Source organism: Rhinolophus ferrumequinum, chromosome 27, assembly GCF_004115265.2.
Source record: "Rhinolophus ferrumequinum isolate MPI-CBG mRhiFer1 chromosome 27, mRhiFer1_v1.p, whole genome shotgun sequence".
In the NCBI taxonomy this organism is placed as follows: domain Eukaryota; kingdom Metazoa; phylum Chordata; class Mammalia; order Chiroptera; family Rhinolophidae; genus Rhinolophus; species Rhinolophus ferrumequinum.
The window spans coordinates 22,892,231-22,918,286 of record NC_046310.1 but is presented as its reverse complement, the minus strand read 5'-3'; positions in this window follow the sequence as shown (position 1 = coordinate 22,918,286).

Genomic DNA, 26,056 nt, shown 5'->3' with positions numbered 1-26,056 from the left:
GGTCAAAGCAGTCCAGGCCCTTGGTAGGCCCCACCCAGCAGGACAGTCAGCCTAAAAGCCTAGGCAGGCTCAACAGATACAAAGCTAGCTCTCTCTGCACCCACTCAGCTCTCCTACCCTCCCACTTCCTACCCCGGCTTCCACCTTGGGGAACAGGGGGAGTGGGTGCAGGTGTCCAGCAGAATAGCACCCCTCCCACGCCAGCTTCCAGCCCCAAGCAGGCTGAGGCGGAGCAGGAGAAGAACAGATGTCAGGGTTTAGAGTTTTGACTAGTATCTTGGCCTGGACATCCGAATTCCAAATTGAGGCTGTTTTCCATTTAAAGTGACCTTAGGACAGAGTATTTCCTAAGAGGAGCAGCAAAGTCAGAACCCGCCAGCGTTGTCACCCAGGGCCAGGGAACATGACTGCTGCTGACCACACATCAAAGGGGCAGCATGAGACCAGAACCAAAGCTGCACTTCTATTACCCGGGGGCCGTGTGAGGCCAACCCTCACTGCACAAAGGCTGGTGACGTCTCAGAGGAACCGAGAGAAGCTGAGTTCCCCCTAAAGGAAAAGATGTAAATTTGTTTTCAAAATCACTTTTAAGCTTCCTGAATGGAGCCCAGCCTGGCATGACTCGCAGTGACGTCAGCCCAAGTCAGCCATCTCAAGCGGCTCTGGGCTTCCTCACCCTCAGCCCCTGGAGCAGAAAACGCTGCTTTTGTTCCACAGGAGATGAAAAGCATTTGCTGCTGCATCCATGAGTCACAGCCCCTGTTATCACTGAGCCAGGGGTCCTTAACCTCACCTCAAAACCCAGGGAACTCACAGAGGAGGCCAGAGACAGGATTATGCCAGAGCCCGCATGCCATCTGTGCATCGAGGGAGACAAATAAAATGGAAGAAGTGGGGGGGCCAGTGCACTTTAGTCCCATTCTCCTGGGACAAAAGGCAACGGGACCTATAGTGCACGTTTGGGGCCCTCATAAAAGTCTCAAAACACGGTTACCTGCATGTGAGGGAGATGGGGCAGGAGTCACACCGGCCAGGATAAATGCCCCTTGTCACTGGTCTTGCATCAAAATCGCAAAAACCAAGGTGACAAAACACCATCTCTGGCTCCTCCCGGGTGGTGCCAGGGCTGGTGTTGCTGGTGGCCATGCTGGCTGTCGTGTGGCCCATCTTGGACCTGAACAGAGACTCCGCCCTGCTTTGGACCTTCTGGCCCGTACCAGCTTCCAGACCCAGTGGAGGTGGCTCCTGCAGCACATAGCAGGGCTTCTTCTGGGAATCCTGGCCGGATGGCTCACTTATCAGGCGGGGAGACGATTCCACACCCGTCCACAGTGCTGCTTGGACACATCCCTTAAGTGACTGCTGTCTGGAACATTCGTTAAAATGCTAGGGGACAGGAACAAGTGGATTCTTTAGTCCCAGGATTCTTTAGTCTTTGCTTAGTCCCAGGACAGAATGCTCTTCACTGACTAAACCATGATTCGGGTGTAAGAGACGGAATGTGAGAAAGGGGAACGGATTGAAGGGGCTGGAGTGTCCTGACCCTCCTCTCTGGGGTCCCTGCTACCCCCTTTACAAATGCTAATAAGGGGGCACATTCTTAGGTCCTTATCCGATGTCCTGGGGTCCCAAATATTGCTAAGTGATCTGAAGATTACAGTGAGCTCCCCTAAACTAAGCTCCAGACACTGCAATACATGACGACAATTTGTTCAGTGGAATGAGAAGTGCTTTGCCAAGAGCGCTGCTCATTTTAGTCATCAATCAATCAGGGAAAGAGACCTCCCTCATTAAATCACGTGGTGGGGTGCCAAGCGGTGCAGACTCCAAGAGCACGTGACTAGGTGAGAAATTCCCACTTCCCCATTGCCTGAGTTCTAGTCACAGTTTTACAGTTTTAGTTGTATGCAATCCTTGGGAGTCATCATTTTCCATTTCTGAATCTATACAATAAAGAAATCCTGAAAAAACTGATGGTTGCTACATGGGAAGGGGTTTGGGGATGGAGAAGAAGGTGAAGGGATTAAGAAGTACAAATTGGTAGTCACAAAATAGTCACAGGGATGTGCAATACGGTATGGGGAATATAACCAATAATGTTATAAAGACTATTTAGGGTGTCATATGGGTACTGGACTTATGGGGGGATCACTTCATAGATTATATAAATGCCTAACCACTGTGCTGTACACCTGAAACTAATAACTAATATAAAATAATATTGAAAGTCAACTATAATTAAATACATACATATATATATACATATATAGAGAGAGAAATACTTATATATACATATAAACACACACACACACATACACACTGGGGGTGCCAAAAAATATAAACACATTTTAAGAGGTGTTATCTATGCTCAAGCAGTAGTTTGCCGTAATCAGAAGTGTCTGGACGCTGATGATAACCATTTTGAGCACCTCTTGTAATTGCAGAAGTCAAATGTGACTTGTATTCATCTTTTGTTATCAGTATATATTGAATATTACAATTAATACAGGTTTTTCCTTTCTTAAAATGCTTTTTGGCACCCTCTGTGTGTGTATATATATACGTATACATATGTATACGTATATATATACACATATATATATATTCATTCATGGGATGTAAAGTACAGCATAGGAAATACAGTCAATGGTATAGTAACAGCTATCTATGGTGTCAGAAGGGTAGTAGACTTGGTGGGGTTATCACTTTGTGAGGGGTGTACATGTCTAATCATTATGTTATTTTGTACACCTGGAACTAATTTTTAAAAGGATAAAAAAAAAAAGAAATTGTGTGTGTGCATCAGAGGGCTTCCTGGAACCGTCTTAAAGGAATCCATGCCCATGGATTGGCTTCAGGGGTCCAGCTGGCATGGAGGAGGAGTAACCAGCAACCAGTGTGTGGGCATCAGTGCATCGAGGGAGGGGGTGGGAAGGGAGACAAATAAAATGGAAGAAGTGGGAGGGCCAGTGCACTTAAAACTCTTGGTATCTTTGCTGTCATTGGAAGAAGAAGGACACTTTCTGGCATATCTTTTTGGTGTAGATCAGGAGTCAAAAACTCAGTGTCTGCAGGGCCTGGACAGTAGTGGACAAGATGTAACCACAGGGAGTGAAGGGACAGGGACAAACTGGCAAGGGCATGCCCTGCCTGAAATGATGCTGCCATGTGCCCTTAAGGGCTCAGCAGGGCAGATCAGATTGTTTCTCAAGAATGTTAGAAATTTAGATTTGTATGTGAATTCTCCTGATTTTTAAAAATTGACTAGTTTTTTAAATTAACACCATGACTGGTTAAATTCTTCCCAAGTTGCCAATTTGTAACCTCAAGCGTAGATGGTGAGACTTATTTCAGAAAGATCTTGGAGAACCCACAGAGCTAATGAACAAAGCTAAATTCAGCCCCAGCCTCTGCAGATGGGGCCTCCTTTGAAATTAGACCAACGACAAGCATCACCTGGAACTAGGGGTACCTGTTAAATTTGAATTTTAGATAAATGAGGAATACTTTTTTAGCATAAGAATATCCCAAATTGCATGTGAAGCTACTATAAAAAAAAATGTGGTCTGACAACCAAGATGGTGCAGTAGGTAAATGCTGTGTTTACCTTCTCTCACAACCACATCAAAATTACAACTAATCTACAAAACAACTATTATTGAGAATCACCGAAAATCAAGCTGAAATGAAGCCTTTCAACTAAGGACTTGCAGAAGAAACCACCTCCAGACTGGTAGGAAGGTCAGAAACACGGTACGGGCTAATCCCACACCTGCGTGTAACCTTTAAAGATCAGGAGGGCTATTTTGGCGGTGGAGGTCCCTCCACCCCCTAAAGGAGTGAGAGATACCAACCCTACCCCTGCCCAGGTTTCCAGTGCCAGGGAGAGAAGTCCCCAAAATTTTTGATTGTGAAAACCAGCAGACATTATGACTGAGTGAGACAGTGTGGCTGCACTCACAGGTGCTCTCTTAAAGGGCCTGCACGTGGACTTACCCACCAATGGAATCACTCACTCTGAGCTCCAGCACTGGGGCAGCAGCTGGAAAAGCAGCAGGGACAAATGGTGGGGGAATTGAGTTGTCTGGCTTGGGACAGGGGCTGGAGAGGTGGCTTTCTCCTGGATGGGGGAGCTGGCAGAGGCCATTGTTTCTTTGTTGAGCCCTTCCTCTTCTCAGTATGTGAACACAGGTGGCCACTATTTCTGAGTCTCTGCCGTTGGCGATTTGAGACCTGGCCTCACCCAACTTTTGGGCACACCCAGGCTGCTTTCAGTGGCTTTCTCATGCAGACTGCCTGATTTGGCTCAAACTGCAGACTTTCCTAGGGTCCCCCAAGGGTTCGTAGAACCCAGACAAGCAGCATCTGGCTTAAGCATGTCTTGTACCTCTGGCTGAGCAGCCCTAAGCCGGCAGTAGTGGCAGCTGGCCTTGGTTCGTGGCTTTCCTCTCAGGGTGCTTCCAGGCACAGCACAGGCAGTAGCCATGTGCAGATTTCTTTCTGGCTCCAGCTAGGTGGCCCCAGGGTTGGGGCGGGGGGGCACAGGCTGTGGCTGAAGGAGACCTACACAAGATACCCTCCAAGGTGGTCCCGGAGGGCTCCCCCCGTGTCCAGCTTCAAAACGAGCTGGAGCACTACCTAGCCACCTCCAAATACGACACACCCAAGTGGCGGATTGGGCTGGCACCAGAGTCCTGCTGAGGCAGATCCTGCTCTGTAGATTCAGCCCCTGAACAACAACTCTTCCCCTATAGTCAAGGTCAGTCCTCAAAACCAGTGAGCTCAAGGGTCAGTCCCTCACATTGATGTGCAATTGTCAACCAAGGCAACTACAAGAGGAGGGCACACACAACCCACACAAGGGACACACCTGGAGCGTGTGGCACAGGTGACCAGAAAGACTGCGCCACTGATCCCCACAGCACACATACTACACAAGGCCACTCTACTAAGATGGGAAGACATAGCAACCCTACCTAATACATAGAAACAAGCACAGGGAGGCAGCTAAAATGGGTAGACAAAGAAACAGGTGCCAAATGAAAGAACAGAACAAATCTCCACAAAAAGAACTAAGCAAAACAGAGATAAGCAATCTATCAGATGCTGAGTTTCAAATGTTGGCTATAAGAATGCTAAATGATCTCATAAAAATGGAGATGGAAACCATAAAAACCATAAAAAATAACCAGTCAGAAATAAAGGATACAATAATGGAAACGAAGAATATATTACAGGGAATCAACAGTAGATTCGATGAAGCAGAGGGTCCAACCAGTGATATAGAAGATAAGGTAGCAGAACACCCAACCAGAACAGCAAAAAGAAAACATAATTTAAAAAATTAAGGAGAGTTTAAGGGGCCTCCAGGACAATATCAAGCCTACCAATATTCGCATTATAGGGGTAGAAGGAGAAGAGAGAGAGCAAGGAATTAAAAACCTATTTGAAGAAATAATGACAGAAAACTTCCCTAACCTGGTGAAGGAAATGGACATACAAGTCCAGGAAGCAAAGAGAGTCCCAAACAAGATAAACCCAAAGAGGCCAACACCAAGACACATCATGATTAAAATGCCAAAGGTTAAATACAAAGAAAGAATCTTAAAAACAGCAAGAGAAAAGCAGTTAGTTACTTACAACTAACTGGGTGCCCCCAGTCTTATGGGTGCCCCCATAAGACTGTCAGCTGATTTCTCAACGGAAACTTTGCAAGCAAGAAGGGAGTGGCAGGAAATATTCCAAGTAATGAAAAGCAAGACATACAACCAAGATTGCTCTACCCAGCAAGGCTGTCATTTAGAATTGAAGGACAGAAAAGGAGCTTCCCAGACAAGAAAAAGCTGAAGGAGTTCATCACCACCAAACCAGTATTACAAGGATTCTTAGAAGGACTTCTTTAGGATGCGAGGGGGGTTAAGGACGGGTGAAAGGGAAAGGGATTAAGAAGTACAAATTGAAAAGATGATATAGGAACATTTGTGACAACATGGATGGATCTTGAGAGTATAATGCTAAGCGAAATAAGTCAGACAGAAAAAGCAGAGAACCATATGATTTCACTGATACGTGGTATATAAACCAAAAACAACAAAAGAACAAGACAAACAAATGAGAAACAAGAACTCATAGACACAGACAATAGTTTAGTGGTTACCAGAGGGTAAGGGGGTGGGGGGTGGAAGATGAGGGTAAAGGGGATCAAATATATGGTGATGGAAGGAGAACTGACTCCGGGTGGTGAACACACAATGGGATTTATAGATGATGTAATACAGAACTGTACACCTGAAATCTCTATTACTTTATTAACAATTGTCACCCCAATAAATTTTAAAAAAATAGTACAAATTGGTTGTTATACAGTAATCATAGGGATGTAAGTTATAGCATAAGGAATATAGTCAACAATATTGTAATAATTAGGTGTGGTGCCTGATAGGTACTAAATCTATCAGGGTGATAGATGGTAATGGGGTTGGGGGCAGGGTGAAGAAGGTGACGGCATTAAGAGATATAAATTGATAGTTAATACAGTATGGGGAATATAATCAACAATGTTGTAACGATCATGTAAGGTGCCAGATGGGCACTGGACTTATCAGGGGGATCACGTCATAGACTGTGTAGATGCCTGACCAATGTGATAGACACCTGAAGAGCTGACGTAGAATAATACTGAATGTCAACTGTAACTAAACATATAGGTATATATAGTCACGGGATGTGGAGTACAACATAGGGAAGATAGTCGATGGTATTGTAACAGCTATAGAAGATGTCAGAGGGGGAGTAGCTTGGGAGGTGGGTTATCACTTTGTGAGGGGTGTAAATGTCTAACTATTACGTTGCTTTGTACACCTGAAACTCATTTTAAAAAAGCATTGTTTATCTGAAATTCAGTTTGAATTTACCTGGGCATCATGCATTTTTACTTGCTAAACCTGGCAACTCTCTCTGGAATACCACCCCCGCCAGAGTGAAGTCATGCTCTCCAGCTCTGAGAGAAGCAGGCTCCAGCCTCCAGGACACAGGAACACAGCCCATGCTGCAGATTTCAAAGGAAATGACAAGTGTGAGTGCCTGAACACCACAGTGACAGACTAGGTGACCTACACATACATTTTAGCCTTGACGTCAGAGGGTGCATGTCCTAGAGCCATCCTGGCCCCTCTCCAGTTGTGGGTTCTTTGTCCCTCTGAGCCTCAGTTTCCTCATCTCTTAAATGGAGACAAAATTCCTATCTCACAGGATTGTCACAAGGATTCATTGGGATACATGTAAAAGCATATCACATAGTGTCTGATGGAAGGCAGACACACAACAAGTGTTTGTTGTGTGCTAAATGAAATTCTGCAACCTCAGAATGACTGTATTCCAAGCTCATCTATCGCCAAACCAAGACCCATCTACTGAGGGTCACATGGGCTACATGAGAACCCCACGATGGCCTGAGACGTCTCTGGGGGATGGGTGATGGTCAAGGTGCTGAGCTCTTGGTGAACATGGGGATACAGTTTAGGGACGAATGAGGGCTCTGGCTTTCTACACTTGGGGGCTGGAAGTCACGTGTGCTGACTCCACCTTCCTGTTTTTAATTTAAAGAATTTTTTTAACTGAAATACATTTGACATAATATTATGCAAGTTTAAGATATACAACATGTTGATTTTATACATTTATATATTATAATATGATTACCATGGTCGAAGTTAGCGTCTCTGCCATGTCATAGAATTACCATTTCTTTTTTGTGATGGGAATGATTAAAATCTAGCCTCTTAGCAACTTTGGTGAATATGATACAATACTGTTGTCTATATTCACTGTGCTGTGCATTAGATCTCTAGGCCTTATTTTTCTACTAGTCATGAGTCTGTCACCTTAAAAACCTTTCTCTTATTCCCCTACCTCCCAACCCCTGCTAACCACCACTCTACTCTCTGTTTTTACAAGTTTGGCTTTTGTAGATTTCACATATAAGTGAGATCATACAATATTTGTCTTTCTCTGTCTGACTTATCTCACCTAACATAATTCCCCCAAGGTCCATCCACGCTGTTGCAAATGGCAGGATGATTTCCTTCATTCTCGTGGCTGAATAATACTCGATTGTACCACATCTTCTTTATCCATTCATCTGTTGACAGGCACTTAGGATGTTTCCATATCTTGGCTATTGTAAATAATGCTGCAATAAACATGGGAGTGCATATGTTGCTTCGATATCCTGTTTTCATTTTCTTTGGGTATATATCCAGAAGTGGAATTGCTGGATCATATGGTAGTTCTAGCTTTAATTTTTTGAGGAAACTCCGTACTGTTTTCTGTAGTGGCTGCACCCATTTACAATCCCACCAACAGCACATAAGGGTTCCCCTTTCTCCACATTATCTCTTCTTGGTGATGGCTATTCTGACAGGTGTGAGATGACATCTCATTGTGGTTTTGATTTGCATTTCCCTGGTAATTAGTGATGCTGAGTATCTTTCCATTTACTTGTTGGCCATTTGGATGTCTTCTTTTTAAAAAAGTCTACCTAGTTTCTCTGCCCATTTTTTAATCAGGTTGCTTGTTTTGCTATCGTGTTGTATGAGTTCTTTATAAGATTTGGGTATTAACCCTTTATCAGATACATCGTTTGCAAATATTTTCTCCCATTCTGTTGCTTGTCTTTTCATTCTGTTGATTCTGTTGCTGTGCAGAAGCTTTTTAGTTTGATATAGTCCCACTTGTTGATTTTTGCTTTTGTTGTTTGTGCTTTTGGTGTCAAGTCCAAAAAATCATCATCAAGGCCAATGTCAAGTAGCTGCTTCCCTATGTTTTCTTCTAGGAGTTTTACAGTTTCAAGTCTTATGTTGAAGTCTTTGATCCTTTTCAAGTTAGTTTTTGTGGCTGGTGTAACAGGTCCAATGTCATGTTTCTGCATGTGTCTGTCCAGTTTTCCCAGCACCATTTGTTGAAGAGAGCGTCCTTTCCCCACAGGGTGTTCTTGGCTCCCTTGTCGAATATTAGCTGACCACACTAAGTCTGGGCTCAGAACACTTTTTAATTTGTGCTTTGCACTGTTCTTCAGCAGCATGCCAACTGCCGCAGGTGGTGCAGAGGTGGTCTCATGCACTCCGAGTGTTCTTTGAGGGGCTCAGAGAAACCCAGGAGCAGCCCCAGCCACCCGCCCACCTTTGGAAAGCCAGGCCCAAACACACAACAGCTGGGAAGACCTTGAGCATTATAAGGCAAGAAACAGAACCTGGATCATGAAGTTCTTCATTTTATTTGATTTCTTCCCCAGGCAGCTTAGAGGATGACAAAGGATGTATGTGTGTGCTTTCAACACAGAGGTGCCACTGCCACACGCTTATAAGACACACACACACACACACACACACACACACACACGCTGAAATACCTCTGAGGGAGTTCATTTAAACCTGCTTTTCTTAGAAATAAAGTGATTGTATTAGTTTGCTAGGGTTGTGTCTTAGTCTGTTTGGACTGATAAAATACCATAAACTGGGTGTCTTATTAACAACAGACATTATTTATCACAGTTCTGGAGGCTGGAAGTCCAAGACCAAGACACCAGCAGATTCGGTGTCTGGTGAGGGCCTGCCTCCTGGTTTGCAGATAGCTGCTTTCTGTCTGTACCCCAACATTGCAGAGGGGGTGAAGGAGCTCTCTGGGTCTCTTTTATAAAGGCAATATAATCCCATCCATGAGGGCCCCACGCTCTTCACCTCATCTCCTTCCAAAGGCCCCACTTCCTATACCATCACATTGAGGGTTAGGATTTCAACAGATGGATTTGGGGGGACAGAAACATGTAGTCCATAGCACCAGTTGACCACTAAGATTTGAAATTCCTAAACGGAAGCCAGCCTTTCATTCTACAGTTAAACATAAGGCTTATTAAATGCAAATGTAACACTTTTTTCCTGTGAAACTCAATTTCAAGGTAGCTCTAAGGTAAGAATAATCATACCCGGCGTCTGTCCTTGTGTTTCCAGGCACCTTGATGCAGTCATGCCCACAACACTCACACCCAAAGGACCCCCAATGGAATCAGCCTCTTGTACAGGCAAAGGAGACGTAAACATCATTCTGGAATCCAAGGTCACTTCTAGATTTCTAGAAGCCTGACTGGGGGCCTCGGGGCGCCTCAGAATCAGCCTAACTGACCCCTTCCAAGCACAGCCTCCAGGAAGGGGCAGGCACTGGGCTCAAGGGCATGGGGGTGACCGAGCTCTCAGCTGGGACCTCACCTCCACGGAGACAGCCTTTCTTGCTCTGGGCCTGGATGTCTGGGTCACCAAAAGGCAGACAACGGACTTGACTGCTCTCATTGATACTCTTTTTTTTATTATTATTAGTTTCAGGTGTACAAAACAATGTAATAGACATTTATCATTTCTATCCCTCACACCGTGATAACACGCTTTCTCCCATCTAGTACCCCTCTGACATCGCACACAGCCATTACGTTTCCACTGTCTCTATTCCTAAGGCTGTACTCCACTTCTTGTAACTATATATATATATAAAATGGTAGTTGACATTCATTATTGTTCAGCTTCAGCTTCAGTGCAGTGATCAGGCATCTACATCACCCCTGAGGTGTCTCATTGATGCTCTTGATGGGTGTTAAGAACCATGTAAAGACGTATACAAGTGCTCGATGGAAGTAAGAGTTGGACACAAAGAATGTGACTTAAGCTGAGGGCAGGTAGGGTTTGGTTCAGTCATAAGGAAGGATTTCTAGAAAAATTTTCTTCCCTCTTTTCTTTCCTCCCTGTTGGGTCTTGGGTAGCTGGTGCTAGACGCTGGAATCAAAATGGTCAAAATGGAAGACCCACTCCCTGAGAGTCCTCAGTTCACTGGGCCACACGATACCCCAAAATAATCCCCCCACCTGTGATCCTGGGGTAGCTGCCCACACGCAGAGCACCTGGAGGAGGCAGTCCTGCTCTCCAATCAACTGGAACGGAGCATCGTGTGCCATCCTGCGACTGTAGCTCAGGCAGATGGGCTAGATGCTTCCCCAGGCCCTGGGCAGGCCTCTCCCTCCTTAAAGTGAACAGAACAGGAGGCCCTTCGGCTGGACCAGTTCTAGAGGTCGGTGAGACCAAAGCTATTCCTGACAGATCGGGAAACTGAGGACGCCCGGCGAGGAGCCAGGCCTCCCCACTCCCCGCCTCAGGCCCTCTACCACGACAAAGTCGATTTTCCCTGCCTAGCAATTTAATTTATGAGGGTTTTTTTATGGTAATGAGTTGGAACTGAACACACACTGAAATGCAGCGCAAATCACTTCAAGAGCTGAAAAATGCTAATCTGCCTCCAGCATCTCCAGCGCCATTGCCTACAACTACCTGCTCCAGCGAGGTTCCCGCGGCTTAATTATTGCTGCCGAGGAAATTGAACTGATTTGCATTAACTTTCATCAAATGGAAACAGGCAATGTCAGTTCATCAAATGGAAACAGGCCTGGGTTAACCTGTCGGCCCCACTGCTGACAGACGAGAGGGACAAGGCTTGGCCCGGCCACCACGGTTTCCCTCCAAGAACCACCACAGTGACTGGGCACCTCGGGCACCCGCGGCGATCTGGTTACCTGTTCACCTGTACTTCTCACATCTGATCCTCTCGGGCAACAGTAGTGTGAGGCCTCGGGCTCAAGGCCGGGTATTTAATTGGGCCCGTTTGAAAAGTTCCATCCAGACCTAGTGAGTTTACAGTCAAAGTCACATTTCTTCCCCTCGTGTTCCTGGCTTTTTACGACTGACTCCAAACGAACTTTCAAAACCTGGCAAGAGCCAGCGCAGCCTCTCAGACTGCAAGCAGGCCCGCTTTTGAAGGCAGCGGCGTTACAAAACAGAACCACTTGCATTAAGGGGAAGCGGACACACTCGCTGTGTAGGGCTGGCCTGGGGGCTCTGAAAACAGAGTCCGCTGTTCTCATGTTACCGGTGTTTGAAAGCTCAGGGCTGTTTGTCTGACTGTGTGTAGAACGGGGACCTCCTACTTCTGAGAAAAGGAAAAGTATGGAATCCATCCTTTGATATGCAAACGTGTGTTTACTCAGGTGAGGGGTGTTGTGACAGATGCTGAGGCCAGGTCCCCATTCTGCACTTCTTTACGTTAGTCTCCCTCTTTCACTGGGCTACCCAAAGAGGCTTTAAAAAGAAAGCTCTGCTTGCACGCCATGGCTGGTCCACAAAAATCTTTCACTGAGCCATGTTTTAACCAAAAAAGAATATTATTATGTTTGCATTGATGTGTGTGGACTGTTCAGGGTTTTTGGTGATAAGGGCATCGAGATTCATATGTGTAATAAGTGTTTCATATTTATTGATGACACGCCAGATGCCGCTGCATTTTCACTCTGAAATGGGCTGAGCAGCTGCACTGAGGGCCCCTGACTTGTTCTTCCCCGACACTTAGCTCACTCACTCCCTGCAGTTGGTTCTCACAAGTTCTCAGGTGGGACCTCCTGAGACTCAACTCGGTTTACACCCCTGGCCTTAGTGGGACACCTGGCGTGGTAGGTGCTCAGAACATCAGGGCAGGAGCGAGTGAGGAAAGGTGTCTATGGGCAGACAGAACAGCAAAGTTCATACCGCAGATAAAGCCAGGTTGGGAAGAAGGGCTGCAGCCACCAGTGAAACCCCTCAAAGGAAGGACAGTCAGCAGAAGGTGACCGCTGCTGCTGAGCAGAACAGAGTCAAGTGTCTGCGGAGGAATTTGGCACAAAACGTGGGGCTTATTTTATGATCAGTTTACAGGGACCTTCCTGGGGGAAATGAGGACGGTGGACAATTCAGGAAGGAGAAGCCGTAGCTAACTTGGTTAGCTAATTTCAGAGTCACACACTGACTTCAGGACAAAATCTCAGTGCCCCCAGCAGGTGTGGTGGAGGCCAAGAGCAGCGCTGGGCCCATGTCACTTCCTTCAGAAGCTGCTCCAGCTCTGTTCTGGGCTGTACACCTATCCAGTTGCTGATAGTTCTGTTGGCTTGTGCTGTGGCTCACAGCCGTGGTGAGTGACCAGGCTTCTAGGGCGTGTGATCACTGCCTGCACCAGGAGCAGCACAGAAGGGACCTGCCTGCCCTGTAGTGGCCCCCAACCCTCGCCCAGCTCCCAGCCCCACCCCTACCACCCCGCTACCGCCTCTCACCCACCTCCATCTCCCACTCCCATCCAGGAGTTGCTGACAAATGTATTGACCCAAACAGGGACTACTTTGTGGGCTCATCTTTGTGGCTCCATCACGTATCGTACCTTAGACATCCCCAAAACAATGCTATTTACCTCCCTCAACCATGGCCCCAATGAAGAAACACAGCTGTAATGCCCTTAACCATTGCCAGCCCAAACTGTATCCTGGACAGCGTTTGCCTTTATAAATAGCTCTGCACACAGGCACACGTCACACTCATGCTCGTGGCTGAGAGCACAGGTGCTGGTGGACCCATGATTCACAGAATGCTCTCGGCTGCCTCATTCCATTGGATCCTGTTTCCTTCGGTGAACTGAAGCTCAAGAGCTTCCGTCAGTAAATCACAGAGCCAAATCAAGCTCTGGTCTTCCGACCAAAAAAGGACACCTGGGAGCAGTCACCTTCCCCCAGAGAAGGGGAGGAGGCCCTGTAACGTCTCTTGGGGCCCCGTCGACTGTGCTCTTTGTGAAGAGGCCTAAGGACCAGAACCAAGTACTTTTGCTTCTTTGAACTTCCCTGGAATGCATGAGGTCTCACTTCCACACGCTTATTGAGAGTCCACCATGTGCCATAGTCCACGCTGCATGAAAAACTGGGTTGTACAAAACACCCTGCCCTCAGGGTGTTTGCAGTTCAGTGGATGAGAGCAGCAAGAAAATAATGACAATAGAGTCATGAACAAAATGAGAGAGGTCCATACTCAGCTCAGAGGAGTGAAACTGGTTCTCTCTCAGGGAGCAAGTAGTCTTTGGAGGAAGCTATAGTGACACTGGGTGAGGGTTTTGCAGAATGAATAGGAGTTTATCAGGTAAATGAGAAATCGGGAGTTATCCCTGGCAAAGGGAACCATACTTATCAAGGCAGAAGCCATGAGCAGTGTGCAGGTGCTCAGTTCTTCTAGATCTCAAGAGTGGCAGGACACAAGGCCAGAGACATGAATGGGGTCCAGGTCACAGAGCCAGCTTTGCATGCCATGCTCAGAGTTCAGGTGGCACCTATAACTAATTAGGAGTCATGGAGGCATTTCAACAGAGGGCTACATGGTCAGAATTCCACTTTCAATAGTCACTCACCTCACAGTCTGGTGAGAGTTTCAAAGGAGAAGAGATGGAAGCAAGAAGCCAAAATAGATCAGCTATTGGCAGAGTTCAGGCAAAAGAGATATGGGCCCAAAGTGGGGCACCTGAGGGGAGGATTGACTCAGAAGACAGGCTGAGTAGAAGGTAAACCTAACCTGTGAGGTGGAGTCAGGATGACGCCCGGGTTCCCTCTCTTGGGCACCTGAATGGACCATCACACCGCTGACTGGTGTGGACATAAGCAGCCTTACAGAGAAAGGTGAGATTTTCCTCGCCATCTTGAATTTGAGATCTCTGTAGGACAGTCCTGTGGAGGCATCCGTCGTGCTCCTGGAAACGTGAGAGTGTGGGGAAAAGCATCGCATGAGAAAAGACAAGGGCCAAATGAGTACCCTTAGCCAGGGTGTTTTCTGTGGTGTGGGGATGAGTGAACAGAGTAAAGAAATGAAGACAGAGGGTGTGGGCCACTCCTCCCTTAGCTAACTGTGAAGAAAAGGAAGGGCCAGGGTCTGGGAGGATCACAGAACAGGCGTCCTAGGGATGTGAGGCCCAGATGCAGGCGTGCTGGCCGTGAACAGGGAAAGCAGCTTGTTCTCAGTGCCTGGCGTGAACAGGAGGCAGATGTGTGAGGGCAGAGGTGATCAGGCAAGTTGGGACAAAGGGGGACAAAAAGCTAAGAACTATGTTTTGTTCTCCTTTATGGAGAATGAAAGGCATCTAGGTGATTAGGTTATGTTTAAAAAATGACCAGGTGAGGGACACTTCAGAAAGATAAACTGATCCTAAGTGTATTGGGATCACTCCTCTCCATATGGTATGTATATACATTGATTATACACCAAATACCTTGGGGAAAAGGCATCTTGGACCTGGCAACAATGAATTATTTCACTAAGGTTCCCCTAACCCATAAAAACGATAGGTTCCAGCAGATAAAACCACCAAACATCAAATGCCATGTAGACTTTGGTTACCCCTACTGAGAATAATTGAAATCTGTGAAAATGTAACATAAATTGCTGCTCCTCTGAGGAAAAGGCTGTGTGTCTTGGTGTCTGTTCTTACAAACGCCACCAAATCCGAGAACCAAACACAAACTTCAACCGCCCATAGCAGAAGCGTCCCCACCGTACAGGGCCAAGTGAAATGCCTTTGGAGACAGAATTTTGAAGGCATTTTGACGACTTTGATGTGCTGAGAAATTTCAAACTTGAAAGAATAAGAGACAAGAAGAAATAAACGTAACCAGCATTTTAAAGAATCAAGACATCAGCTGCTCATTTGACCAAATGGAGACTTACAAAAGCCTTGGTCTGTAGGTGAACAACCCACGGCTCGGGCTTTTCAGACAACCCTGAATGAGAACAGGATTCCTATGGAAGGTGCGTGGTGAGAGAGTAAGTGAGGACCCCATCCATCCAGCGCCCCCCTCTGCATAGCATTGTACAGGCGCCATGCAGACAGAGGTCTCTCTCCCTGCCCTCAGCTCACTCTCTAGATCATGACAGCACCCACCGCACAGAGGCACGTGAGGGGTAAATGACATGGTCCACGGAATATCACTGCTTGGTCCAGAGTGTAGCAAGGCAGCCCCTTCCACTGCTGAGAAGAGGAGGTCATACCTGCCACCAACAGCATTTGGGCAAGAGGGAGAGCTTGAGGGGAGCAGAGACAAGCGTGCCACCTGGTACCCCCCGACAGCACTTCTGGGAGTCACACCAGTGTCTCCCCAGAGGCTGTGCTTTTGGGGTTCTGCTTCCTTTGCCTGAAGGGTTTTCATGGTCAAGGCAGGGTCTCTACTCAGGCTGGACACTGGGCCCCAGAGCTCACTGCCTATTTATCCTCGTAGCAGGGTAATTGGGGACAGGGGGAAAAAAGGAAGACGCTTCAGAACTGTGGTTGACTCCTGGGAAGGAGGAAGCCATGGATACGCCCTGGCTGGCAGCCAAGAGGCAGGGTGTCACATGGGCACCAGAGGGCAACGGCAGAAGCTGAAGGCTTGGGTGTCCAAGTGAGGCACAGTCTGCTCTTCCCGACCCCATAATTTTCCTCTGCAAAGCTTCTTTGTGCATCTTGAATTCAAAGCAAGGGTTTGGACAAAAGAGAGGCTGTTCCATCGGAAGGTGGGTTCTTGTCGGAACAGGTCAATTGCGGGAAGGGCAAGCAGCCCTGGAACGGGGCTTGCCTGCGGACCTCAGGCGATGGCGGGGCCCTGAGCACCTCCCACTGTGAATCAGAGGAAGGGCATCCTGCCACCAGGACCAGATCCTCTGCCACCACAAGCCGGGCCTTTCTCTTTCCCACGTTCCTGGGTCGAGAAGCAGGTGTGGTACATTGCGGCAGGCTTACATCAACGAAAAACACATTCCCGGCTCCTCAGGTCTCTTGGCACATGCAGTTTCTGAGGCTGAATTACACCTGACCTCCAGTCAGTACCTGTTTACTCACCCCACTCCACCCTACCCCTATACCACCCCTCCCCTGCTCAGCACAGGAGGAGCCTGCAGGGGTCCAGGAACTCACAGGTGACCCATGCTGGCAGGGTACCTGCTCGTATAAACCTGCCCCTCCTGGTGCCCTCCTCCATGTCAGCTACTTGGTTATATTCATTCATTCATTCATTCATTCATTCAAAGGGTAGGTATTGTGTGCCCCTGGCCCAGGTTCTCTACCAGGTGTCGAGGGTGTAAGGTGAGCGGAATGAGGAACGGTCCCATCCCTCGTGGAGCTTACCCTGGTAAGAGGAGACATCAGAAGCAAGCAAGCAAACAAATAAATAAGCTAGCCTGGTAGTGATAACAGTGGCAAGGGGCTAATATATATCAAGGAGGGCCTCCCTGAGGAAGGGACATCTGAGTGAGGAACGGCAAGGATGTGTCCGGCTGTCCCCTGAGGAGGAGATGGCGGCCTGTGTTCCCAGTGTGAGGTGAAGGCCCAGTGAGACCAGGCACTGTCTTAGCTCGTCCAGCACAGCGAGCACAGCCCAGAATACTGGGCAGCAGTGTCCAGGCCTCCACGCCAGGATGGTCCCCACCTAGGGGGGATTCCTCCTGACAGCAGCGTAGGTGGAATGCTCCAGACGCCTCACAAAAAGAAAGCAAGACAGCCTGCTACACTAGGAAGAGAGGTTGACCCTGAGAGGACACTCTGGTAGCTTGCAGTTGGCCTGCTTTCCTCAGGTGACAGCAGTGGGTCAGGAGCTGCTGACCCTCCAGTCACAATTGTCACAGCATCCAAAAGACTTTAGCCAGTGACGGCAGTCAGCCAGCTCCTATAAACCCCTCCTATGACCTGGCACCTTCACCCCACTTTATGGATGCAACCCCCACATATCATTTGCTTTCTTTGTCAGAAGCGGGGCTGATCCAGGTATGGCCAGTCTCCCCAGTGCTCTGGGCTCCTGGGCCTGGCTGCCTCGCACATCCGCGTTTCCAGAAGCTCCCCTCCTCTGTGCCACATGGGAAAGGTGCCAGGCCAGACTGCAGGCTTGGCTCTGGAGCAGCGTGCCTTCCTCCTGAGTGTCACAGCTCCATGTGCTTCCTGAGGTGACGAATGACCTTGATTCATATTGGTGAAGTAATGGCTTTCAGTCTCAACCTCCTCATCCACTGGTCACGTTGCAACACAGCCCTCTGTTGAGCAGAACTAGTTCCCAGGAGCCAGCTCAGGGAATTTTGACCACCTCCCAGGCTGGGCTTAACAAACTCATAGCCACACACTCAGCACAGGTACCCAGAACCGCCTTGGCCCATTGCCACCAAAAGCATAATAACAGGGACGTGGGAAAGTGGGGAAGTAGAGGCCAAGAGGACTGGGGCTGCTTTCCGGTTCTCCCTTTGCTGTGTAACTGTGCACAAATGACTTGACCTCTCTTAGTTACTGCACCTGCATCTATCAATCGCCAATCATGGCGAGAGCTGTGGAGAGAATCAAATGGGGACATGGTCGTGAAAGCACCACTCGAGTGACAGCAGTTCTGTCCGGTTGAAAAATGGACCATATGGGTGAGCTTTTGAGTCTTTACCCAAGGAGTGTGAGAACTGATGCCCCCAAATCCATTTCTGGGATGTGGGAAGACAACTTCATAATCCAATGTTTCCAGTATATGGCCAACAAAACTTCCTCTGTGAAATCCAAGATACACACCCCATGCCACATTGTAAAGCTTTATAATAAGATGACAGGAAATTCCCACACGTGTAAATATCAGAACACATGCTTGGCCCCAAAATAATTCCTTGGAGACCCATGATTGGAACTTCCATTACACTTGTGGCTCCGAGGTGACCCTGCAGGGAGACACAGTAGGTGGGCCACCAGGGGCTCAGGCTGTTGGCTTTGATGTCTTTTGGGAGCTTCCAGTTCATAGTACAGGGAAGAATGAACAAGTCCTTTAAAGCTACAAGCTGAGTCAGTGGCCACAGAGAGCCCTGGCGCTCCTGCCCCGTGGACCCCTCTCTGGTCAGTGGCTCTTACTGCTCACACAGGCCCATCCTCTTCAAATGCCTCTTCTTAGAAGAAACTGTGAAACTCTTACCATTGCATTTTATCAACCAGAAGAGAGGCAGACGTGGGTCCTTCCTCACCTGCAGGTAATAGGATCAGCCTCATTATGGTGCCTCAGGTCAAGTGAGCAAGCACTTGGCTGTGAACGGCGGTGGGCTGGATTGGAGAGGACAAGAGGCTGTCTGCAGAAAGCTGTCCGTCACATCATGTACACCAGCCACGGCCAGTCTGGCCCACTCCGTGACCCAGCAGTTACAGGGACCTGCTCTGACTCCCAGGCCAGGAATCCGACCCTCCTTGTTTTTCAAAACATGGGGTCTGAGCACTGGAAAGCTGCAGGAGAGCTCTCCACCCTTGTCCACTATCTGACAGGGAGATTTTAAGAAACACTGATGCCCACGCCACCTGGTAGTAGGCATCTCAACTCCCACGTCCAAGCCCGTCCTCTCCTTCTCCCCTCTCAGCCTCCCCCGTCGTAATCCACAGTCCGTCGCCAGCTCAAGCAGACACCTCCACGTCCTCCCGAATGCCTCCCTCCTTCATGCCCTTGTCAGCCCATCGGACAAGCAGGCCAGTGCTACTTCTCCAAGCTACCTGACCAACGCCGCCTCCCTTTGCACCCACAGTCACCCCGGGACCCACAGCCAGCGACCAGGCCCCTGCTCACCCCACTTCATCTCCTGTCACCAGGCAGGAGCAGCGTCCTTCTCCCTAACCTCTGGACAGGCCTCCATCATTCCCCTCTCAGGGCCTTCACACAGCTGTCCCCTCCCTCAGGAATGCTCGTGCGGGTCTGGCTCCTTCTCATCATTTGGGATTAGCTCGTGTAGACGCCTCATCTGCTCCCCCATCGAAAGGTGGTCCTCCTCTCCCACCTGCCCCTCTAGCCCATGTCTGTCACGTTACGTGTTTTACTTTCCTCATAGCACATGGCACTCTCCAGAATGATATCTTCTTCATGTTATGTGTTGATCATCTGTGTCCTGTGAGCTCCCTAAGGCCAGGGAACTGTCCTCCCCCCGGGGGGGCCAGCCCAGGGTGCTCAGAAAGTCCTTGTCACCACTCCCAAGAGTCCAGCAACTTCAAGCAAACTAAGCTCGTTAAAGTCCTGACACCTCCTGGGTCACCAACGGCCAGTTTCAACACCTCAGACCACAGGCCGTGACCCAGTTTCTGGCAGTGTCGGAGGCCCCTCCATGCTGAGGGAGAAACCCTGAGCCTCCCCTACCTCTAGAGGCCACCCCTTGCCCCCAGGAGTTGGGGACAGGCTGAGGGCATGGGCTCTGGCCACAGAGCCAGGCGGGGAGCCCAGTCCCCCACGCTCCAGAGCCCCGGGCTGGACAGCACCCTTCTCCCTTTCTTGGCCTCACTACCTGGCCGGGCAAGCTTTTCAATTTGCCCATCTGTAAGACAGAGACAAAGACTGCTTTGTCACCCCACCTACTTCTCACGGGTGTTATGAAACAACTATTTACTCGGAAAACACTTTGAGCAACTTGGGTAAAGGTGCCCGTGGCTGCAGTGACGCCTGCTGCACCCGATCCAGGCCAGAGGGCTGTGCCAGCTAGTTATCCGGTCACCGCCTTGCCTGCCGGAGGGGTGGGTGGCAGGAGGCGCGCAGCCTCTTCTGTGTCACCGAGCTTGTGTCACTAAGATTGTTGGCCACTCTGTGGTCCCAGAATATGCCACGAGGTGTGTGTGGATTCCTGGGGCCGCCTGACCCACTGATTTCAGCAGAATATGAGCTCTCCATGGGCCTGGACAGAGGCCACCGAATGCCAGCCTGCCCTTTCGCCAGGAAGGAGAGCTAAGGGTTACGTAGGGATAACCTGCCTGAGCTCATGCCCCGTGGGGCGGGGAGCTGGGAACAAAGGAACGCTGTGCTGGCTCCCAGCCTGTGGAGGGCAGATCTTAACCTGCAGGCACTCAGGTGCCCTCACCAGCAGCAGTGGCAGCAGCCACCCCGTTACTGGGACAACCATACTCTGCCACCCAAAAGGGGACAGCCCAAGCTCTGACCAGGCCTATGGCGGGGCTGCTCTGAGCATCTTGAAGCTGAGAATAGGGAAAAGCCCAGACGCCAGCCGTGTGAGGGGCCAAGGGGCACGTCTGCCCTTGAGTCAACAGTCAAGTCTTCGCTTCCGACTAGATGCTGGGCTCCAAGCCCCAACAGGTCCCTCCCTGCGGCCTCCACCCAGGGCTGCTGCTGCCCTAGCGGGTGGCGAGGCTTGAGCAGGCAGTGAACAACAGACAGCATGTACATTTAATTATAACTCTCTCGGCTAGGGAAGGCTGGCTATATACAGCATGTCTGCCTGTTACTAATTATATTTATTTTCAAACGAAGGGGGGAGGGGGAGGCGTGGAATCTTCTGAAGATGAGTCAGAAAAAAAATCTTCGTTGTTATGAAAGCAGGGAAATGTCTCCGGAGGGTGTCTGTAACGCATCGCTGTCACCTCCTGACAATGGAAAACCTGAGTGCTCAGCAACCATGCTGGTAAACACCTCATGGTGGCTTTCCTGGCCCAGAGTTCCTTCAAGTCAGTGCCTGAACTGCGTGCCAAAGCACGATCAATGTGAAAGGCCCTCCCGGACGGATCGGCGCTTTAGAGCCTGGCGGAGCGTCCCACTCCTGCAAAGACAGGCCGGCCGGCATCTGCTCTCACCTTAATGGCGAGGCAGCCATCCAGCTGAAACACAGCGAAGGTTTTTCCCTCATCAAAGGAAAAAAGCATCCTGACCAGATGGCCGGAATGAAAAGGCTCGTCTTCAGCCCCCATGCAGCCAACGGTGTTATTAATAACAACACCACGAATGCCACAAATCAGACAAGAACACCTAGAAACCCAAAATAATCACCCACAGGCAGCAAAAGCCGTCTGCACTTTGGAGGCAGTTAGATAACTGTGCCATCTAATTTCAGCCGGACGTGGGCCTCACACACATGTGGCCTCACACCCGTGTCTGTGTATATCTGTGTGCGGAAGTTTCACACGCTTGTTTTAGGGGACCTGTTCTTAGGGCCCCTCAGCCTGGCAGTCCCTCCTCCTTCGAGACAAATGTCCTGCCCTCCTCCCCACACAGACACCCATGGGGTGAGCAAAGGGAACTGAAGGTGACACCTCCACCCAGGAGAGCCATTCAAAGTGTTCAGAATGAGTTTTCCAATAATTTGTTAAAGAGCCACACTTGTTTTGTTTGCTTTCTTCCAGGAAGGCTGCACTGTTTTGGAAAAGGGGAGGGAGGGGGAAAAAATGTGAGTTCATTTCCTGAGTCTTTGAAATCTTTCTCCTTAGACGGCACTAAGCAGCAGTAGCCAGAGAGCGCAGCAGTCTTAGGTATGCAGCACGCATGCAATGAAGACCGGGACTCGTCCCCACGCATGTTCTTCACAGGCCATCCGCAGGCCAGCTGGACGGCATGGAAGGCCATGGGAGCCACCGGCTCTCCACCTCCCTCCCAAGAAAATATTTTTGAGGCCAGTTGTTTTTGGAATGGGTTTCCCTGTCTTTTCAGGAGAGGTTGGATTATTAACTCAGTTTATCTGAAAAAGAAAACTGAAAATGTCTCTGGTCACTGATTGTTAGGGACTCAGGAGAGAGGCAGCGAGCAGCCAACACTTGTCCAAATGCTCTTTCCATAAGTTTTTTTACCCATTTCGTGTAGGAAACCCATGAAGCAGATGGTGGTGTGCCCATTTCACAGGCAGGGCTCCGGGAGGCTGAGCAGCAAATCCCAGGGCACCTCCCCCTCCCCCACAGACTCAGCGGTCTTTCCTGTCACATGCTGTCTAGCCATCCGTCCCTCTCCTCACTGCTTAGTCAGCTTCACGCACAAACGGTGTTTGTGGAACGAGTTGGCTCATGTCCGTCTGTTCATCTCCCCCAACTAGGATAAAAACACCATGAAGACAGGGCCTGGCTTTGAACACAGACGATGCAATGGCAGGCACATAGCTTTCAGCAGGTATTTGTCAGATGAATGAAGGAATGAATGAATGAACAAAAAACTTATGGCCAGAAGGGGAAAAGAAGGCTCAAAAGAGAAGCATGGCGGTCTCAAGCATGCCAGCTGATGCAGCAGGTTCATTTTGAATGAAACCAGTGGCACAAGACCCCACCTGAGGAAATGCCCCGGCCTGGAGTGCCTGGCCCCTGGCAGTGATGAGGCAAGCCCCTGCATTTCCTATGAGACTGTGAAGTGTGCACAGGGAGTGTCCCCCATGTAGCAGATGGGGTCCAAGCACCCTAGGGACAGACGGACACTCGGGAACTGAGACAGTAAGTCAGGACACAGTGTGGGATCAGGCCTGTCCGGCCTGCCATGAGCTCCCGACCAGCTCACGGATGAAGCCTTGGTCCGGTTTTCAGAGCAATGGCTTCAATTCCGGTTTTCAATTACAGCCAGCCTCCAACTTTAGGAGACTGGCCACCGAGAAAGTCTCCTTTCTCCTCCCCTGGCTTCCCCTGCTCTCTCTCCTCCAGGCCCCCAAAGGGACTTCAGTGACAGTGAGACTGAGGAGAAGAAAATGGACAGAAGGACACGCAGAAGGGAGGACTGAAAAGAAGGAGGGGACCTTCCCGCCTTCCTTACCAGCCTGCAGGTGGGTTTTGCTTTCCACAGGCTTGTTCATGTTTTGCAAAAGCATTTTGGGTTTGACCCCCAACACCAGGACTGCTGGGAAAACACAGGTCCGGCCCCCAGAAGGCTCGCAAGCAGCAGTGACAGGGCAGCCAACCAAACAGCACAGCCCCCAGCCACCTCCCCTCCACCTGAGGTCTCAGCACAGAGGCACCGGCCGGCTCTTGCCATTCCTGGGTCTGCAGCTCCTACAAGTAGATGTGGGGAAGCTGGGCGCTCCCCACCTCACACAGAGCCAATTCCTCCCTTTGGCCTCAATTCCTGGTTCTGCTGGGTTGAGATTTATGAGAAAGTGGATCCAGTTTCTAGGAGAAAGAAAAATGGGGAACTCATAACAAATCCCCATTAGTGGGTCCACATTCTGTTCCTGGGTCATACAAAGTAAATGTTGAAAATTGGGCTCAACACATCTGCTCTCCTCCGACAGGTGGCCCTGGATCTGTGGCCTATATGACGACTCCAGGCCGCGTGGGCCAGGACACACAGCAGAGAAGACCAGGCGACACAGGATTCGCTGGTGGAGGTGTGCCTTCCACCACAAGCTCTCTCCAAAGGGCCACTTGGCTCCAACATATCATATGACTTGTTCTTAGAGTTACATTTTAACTGACAAAGTTTAACAACAACTATGACTTACGGCCTTCTAAAATTGGCAGCAGAAAAATGAACTGAGGAAGTAATGGAAAAAAACCACAAGTGAAGCCACTCTGTATTATGCACAATTCCTGTTGAGTTTTTTTTTTCCTTTCCAAGCGTGTGTGTGTGTGTGTGTGTGTGTGTGTGTGTGTGTTCGGATGGTAGAACATATTTTCCAGATACACTGTCCTGGCGTTCCCAAGCACATGTTTATGCCAAGTTTATAAAAAGCAGCTGCAGACAAGGTTGACTGAAAGGATTGCTCTGCTGTCTGGCTTCCAGAAGGGCCTTCGGTTCTCACTCTGTCACCAGGACACAGATTTACCTCCTAAAATCCTACCCTTCTGCATCGCACACCTGAAAAAGGACAAACCCATGACTCGCAGTGACCTGGAGAAACACTGGCCTCCTGCTCCTCTCAGCCGTCACGTCACTTGTGATTTGCAAGGTGCTTTAGTGACATGTGCTTTATCATTTTTAGTCATACAAAATCCTCTCAGAGATACAAAAAGGAAAGTGTTCCAAGACTCGTTTCACAAGTACCTGGATGGCGCGAAGGGCAGGGTGATTTGGGCATGATCAGTGGAGATTTCTGCACTGGTTAGAGCGCCGGGGGCCTCTGCGGGTCAGCCCGGGTCAGACCGTCCTTCCACCCTCTGCTGTGGTTGGACAGGCACCGTTTCCATTGGTCCAGACCCTCCAGCCCCTTCCTTTCACCCCTCCGCGCGGGTCCCCCCCACTTCGGCTCCAGCCTCTATTTCTCCTTTATTCACCGCCTCCCCCCCACGCCCTGGGAAATCCCGAGCAGCCGCTCACCTGCACTCAAGTCCAGACTCTCACTGGCCGAGGTGGGGACTTCACTTCCCTCCCTCCCCCACACGGGCTTAATGAAGACAGTAATAACCTGCCGTGTAGCTTTGGGGGGCAGGGGGGTGACTAATGGTTAATCTCAGGAAGGCCCTTTGAAGGTGAAAAGCGGGTATTACTCATGGGGTTGGAGGCTCGCACCTGCCCCAGTCTGGGCCTGAATCAGCAGAGGATGACCGCCCACCTGCAAGCAGGCTGGGCCAGTGGGAGTCCCCGCTCAAGGTCAGGCTTGGCCAACAGGAGGTGTGTGGAGAGCGCACCTAGCACATCAAGGGACACCAGAGGTGTCTGCGCAGCTGCTGTGTGGGCCACTCCGTTTGGGAGCTGCATGCGTCTCAGGCGGTCACACAGTTTAATAAGCCTTGAAGTAACTCTGCCAAGAGGGCAGAATATCAGTCAAGACAGTATTTCCTGGTCATTGTTTCGGGGAAAATGCTTTTCACACAGCTAATTGCTCCCAAGCATGGAGTTTTCTCCTTCCTCTGGAGGAAGGGAGCCGAGGGCAGGCAACTTGGGGGCACCACTAGGGCCGGGTGTGAGAGGGGACAGCTGGGCTTTTTCATCCGCTCCAGCTCAGGGTTTCCACGGGCTGCCCATCCCCGCTGAAGAAGAAGTGGCAGCAAGAACTGGGAACCAGAGGCCGAAACAAGTGTCTGAAGGAAAGGGTCCTTTGAGACCACACCCCCTTATCCTGGTCCAGGGGGTTGTGACACAGTGGCAGCTGGGAAGCCTAGAACAGGGAGACTTTAAGACACACAACCTAATGCCAGGGCTCCTTGAGAGGCCCATTTCCTGCTCAGAACCTTCTCCCAGCGACCCCTCTGCACAGCCTGCTCTCCCTCTCACTGCTGTGTTCTTCCTTCTTCCAGAAAACAGGTCAGGCAGCCGGATCTCAGGCTTTCCTTCTTAGATCTCCTGGCTCTCATCAGTTTTTCTCTTCCAGCATGTTACCTGGAAGCCTAGAAGCCCCCCCCCCCCAGATACACAGAACGATAAAGGTCCAAAACATGGGATGTTAGGATGGGAGCGTAATGGCAGGGAAGAGGGCCACGGAGGTGGGTGCAGGGGTCGGGGGAGCAGAGCAGAGGAGCCGTCTATGAAATGGTTCTG